This window comes from Gavialis gangeticus, unplaced genomic scaffold (assembly GCF_001723915.1).
Source record: "Gavialis gangeticus isolate Ggan-Ray unplaced genomic scaffold, GavGan_comp1, whole genome shotgun sequence".
NCBI classification, from domain to species: Eukaryota; Metazoa; Chordata; order Crocodylia; family Gavialidae; genus Gavialis; species Gavialis gangeticus.
The window spans coordinates 10,549,814-10,553,998 of record NW_017729017.1 but is presented as its reverse complement, the minus strand read 5'-3'; the positions used below and the strand labels follow the sequence as shown (position 1 = coordinate 10,553,998).

The following is a 4,185-nucleotide window of genomic DNA, read 5'->3' as shown; positions in this document are numbered from 1 at the left end:
TTCCCTTACTGTTTGCTAGAAGTAGTAGCCCATCCCTCTGGCCCAATCCTAGAATATTTCCCCACAGGAATAAGCCCTGTGGGTGAATTTACATGAGACACTGACTGCTCAACAGCCAAATAATACTGCACAGTAGTGGATCACAGCACGGACCGTGCTAATACACTATTGCACAGTATTGTTAGACTAAAAGACATTCACCGGTGCTATTGCACAGTAACTCCACCTACTGTGCATTTAGTTAGTACTTGCTTATACAAGTAGTAAATAAATGTGCAGTAACCACTGTGCAGTAGCATCTTGTGTAGACATACCACATGAGGAGTAATTCCTCACAGCAGCAGCCACATTTGAAGCCAGAGACAATGCTAGTATAAGATCAAGTTGTGTGAGCAGGGAGTATAAAAACAGAGCCTTTATTAGCCAAACACCAATGCTTGCCTTTCACATTCATATTCTTACATCATGCTTCCCATCAAACTGCAGCCTCCCATCATGTAATTGATGTGCAGGAATCCTGGTTTTCTCTGTTTAAAAAAATCCAAAATTCTCTGATTAAAAACCCCAAATCTGTGTTTTTTCTGTGATTAAAATGAAATGTTACTATATACAGCATATAGGTATCAGTTGAACACAATGTTTTACTGATATATTTATAATTTTAAAGTAATTTGGAAGTCTACCAGTGCCTCAATCATTATAATAAAATATGTATTATGTAGAGGCCCCAGCACCAGTGGAGGCGTGCCTTAATACACACAAAATCACGTCACAAATTTTGCTTGTTAGCATCTTGAGGTGCAGTTTCCCAGAAACCCCTGCACCTATCTCCTTGAAACATGGCAAGCTTTGTGGACTCAGCAGGGGAAACCATACCTGCTGTTTTCACCCCCATCTGCCTTCACGCTTACAAGTGACATGAGTTTTGCTTTTAATATCTTGAGGTGCATTTTCTCAGAAGCCCCTACACCTACCTTCTTGAAACTTTACAGGCTTTGTGGACTCATCAGGATCTATTGTCTCTGCTGTTTTCATTCTAATCAGGCAAGAAATGACAAAGTTATAGGCAGTTTTGTGATTCCCCATTATAGTCTATGGGCAAAACGTTGAAACAGTGAAAGTTTTGACTAAACGAAACAGAACAGTGCTTCAAAACAAAATGAAACTCAAAATGAGACATTGTCTCATCAAAATGGCGAAACAGAAGTTGAAAAGAAAACATGCTGTTTTGCACAGCTCTAGTATCTATTCCTATTTGTTACATTATAAAGTGGGTTTGCTTTATGTGAGTCCCAAGGGAAATCTGTATAGTCTATGGCCAAATCTCCAAATCAGCCCCGAATCTCTCCAAATTAATTTGGAGGCTTCCGATTCAATTCAGACCACTTAATGAGGTTCCTGATTCAATTCAGATTCAGAGATTTGGCCGTCAAATAGGGATGAATCTCCTCCAAATTGAAACAGATACCAAAGCTTCACACAGCCCTAATAAGCAGCTGGTGGCAGGAGGAGGTGAGGGCAGTGCAGTCCCCCCTCCCAGTCTGTTACTCCTCATGCTGCTGGCAGCGCAGGGATCCTGGCAGTGGTGGCAGCAGCAGCAATAAGGCTCACCATCCCGCTCTGCCCTCCCTCACTGGGTCCTGCCCACTGAACTGTGGAGGCAACTTCTGCCCATGCTGGCCCAGCCAATCTGCAGCTCCATGCCCACTGTGGGTGCCAAAAACTGGGGGGGCACATGTGCCCCCATTACCCTGAAACATTGCCGATGCCCCCCCAGCCTCCCCACATCACCTATGCCCCCCAGCCATTCCCAGTCATTGCCTATGCCCTCCCCTGCACCCCCCATACCTTGCATTGCTTTGCCTATGCCCCATAGACTTAGCTGCAGGAAACTGCCGGAGCTGCTCTCCACCACATTGTCTGGCTGCCTCATGCATGTACAAATGCAACATGTATGTGGCAACCCCTGCCTAGGATCAGCTTCCTCCCACTCACCTCATCCCCAAGCAGCAGCTTGCAGGCTGGAACTCTGCCAGCCTGCAAGGGGAAACCCATGGTTTCCAATGGTTTTTTCCTTTAAAGGAGAAAATCTGCATTTTTCCAAGCAAACAGAAAACCCAGATCCCTTCTGATGTGTCACATTTTGTATTACAGGCACCACATCATTCACTTCTTGGCAAAAGGATGGCATCTTAATCTATATTCTATAGCTAGACCTGCACATTTATGGTGTTATGTACATGCTATAATAATAAATTGTTAGGCAGATGAAAGAGCTGAAGCATCTTTGCTTCAATCAAGAAGAACATTCAAACCTTTGGGAAAATGACTCCTCTTAGAACAGCTGCAAAACAGCATATCTGGGTTGCATATTCCCTGTCTCTTAATCTTAACAAGAATAATTTAGCAAACCTAGTTAGTCCAGTCATATTTATATATAGCCCATGACGTTTTTTAGGTGACCTTTTTATGACTGGAAATGATACTTGAGTTGCTTAGGGTGAAATTTAGCCTGGGGGTCATTTTTCTAATTTTGGTGTTTGGCCACTGTCTTTAAAAATGGTGGTCATGATTAATGAGATGAATAAATATTGATATTTCTGTATATCTGAGGATGATTATGATTTTTCTACTTGACTTTAAATAGGTATTGCAACAACCTAGAAACTTCTTTTGTCTTTTGATAAGCCTTGAAGAATCATTGTAGGATCATGTGCATCTCTTTTCTAGAGCACTAAGATAAGACATTTCTCAGCAAAACCCAAGTACCCCTTTCACATGAGGCTGTCTCTTTTCATCTTCACAGAGGGCTTCTTAAATAAATATACACACACACACACATACACACACACACATATACATACACACACATACACTGCTTGATCTGCAGTCAACTGAATCACTGGCATATTCTTCAGGTCAGCAACTTTTTGGCACCATCCATCACATGTATAACAACTTCTTTGCTTGGAGGCTGTCCATAACATATAACATTTTATGTTTCTCACTTCATGACGTTGCTTTTAAGAGAACAATGATATCCAGTAAATGCTGGGACCCTTCAATGTGGTTGAATCACTCAGAGAAGTGCATGGGTGGTTAACCAGTATGCCAGTATTCCCTCAGAACTAATCTCCAATCTTTGTGGTTGCCATTGAGCACATAATTGCCACTCCCATATTTTTGGCGATAACTGGACAGATGAGTCTTTTTTTGAACTTCAGGTTTTTTGGTATAACTAAGGTTGTTTCATTTGAAATAGTTCATTCTTGGAAAAATGAAATTGGTTATGCCATAATTACATTTGTATAATGGCTTGTTTCAGAGCCTGTTAATCCATCTTTATTGAAATCATTATTATCCATGACAACAGTACAAAGGAAACCTGGAGAAATTTCAGTTAGAAACAACTGACCATTCTGAATTGATTGCAGTGTAACCACTGTAAGTATTGAGCTATAGTAATATCTGTAGTGTTCTAGTAGCGCCCATACTGAAAAGTCATCAAGAACATTGTTATAAGATATGTCAAGTTTAATTTCCTTCAGGATTTGGATGAATTCCTTATTATCTGTCATGTTGTGGACATACATAGATAATATGACTTGCATTAGTTGTCACATTCCTTTGATTAGATATAACAATCCTTTGGATAGAAAATACATCTGGTTGTAGTCATTCTGCATTCAGTTCTCAGCAAGTAGTGCCATCAGATTGTGAATGCCATTGGGTGAGTTGTCTTCTTTCAGTTCATTGAACCCACATGGCAATGGGATTCCAAACTCTGTCCAATGCTTGTAGTAAAGAACCTTGGGTACATTCTGTATCAGTTCTTGAGTGTCTATACCCCAACTATTCACTGTACTTTCAACATATGCTTGTCCATGCCTGGGGGAATAAACTATGAACAATTCATCCCTGTGATACCTGAACTGAAACCCAATGTCTTTTCCAAAGTGATCTTCAAGCTTCTTGCACACAGTTCATAAAGCATGTCTGTCATCACAAGTATTTCAGATTTCTTTGTTGGTGATCAACAAATCTCTTTGAAGCTGCTCATACTTGAAGAGTATGGCTCAAAGAGTATGTCTTTGTGGATTTCTATACTCTCAACAAGAGAAGCACAGAGCTGCTGGAACACCTCCTTCTGTTTCTCTGCTATGCATGTTTGCCATTGTTGGTGAT

General features: G+C 40.9%; 1 long non-coding RNA gene across 1 annotated transcript; it reads right to left on the bottom strand.

Moving 5' to 3' along the window:
• Window positions 1-400: 400 nt before the first annotated feature.
• On the bottom strand, window positions 401-1,015 carry LOC109294665. Its single transcript, XR_002096605.1, has 2 exons — window positions 975-1,015; window positions 401-527 (listed from the first exon to the last, which is right to left on the bottom strand). It is a non-coding gene; the product is annotated as an uncharacterized LOC109294665 (long non-coding RNA).
• Window positions 1,016-4,185: the final 3,170 nt, after the last annotated feature.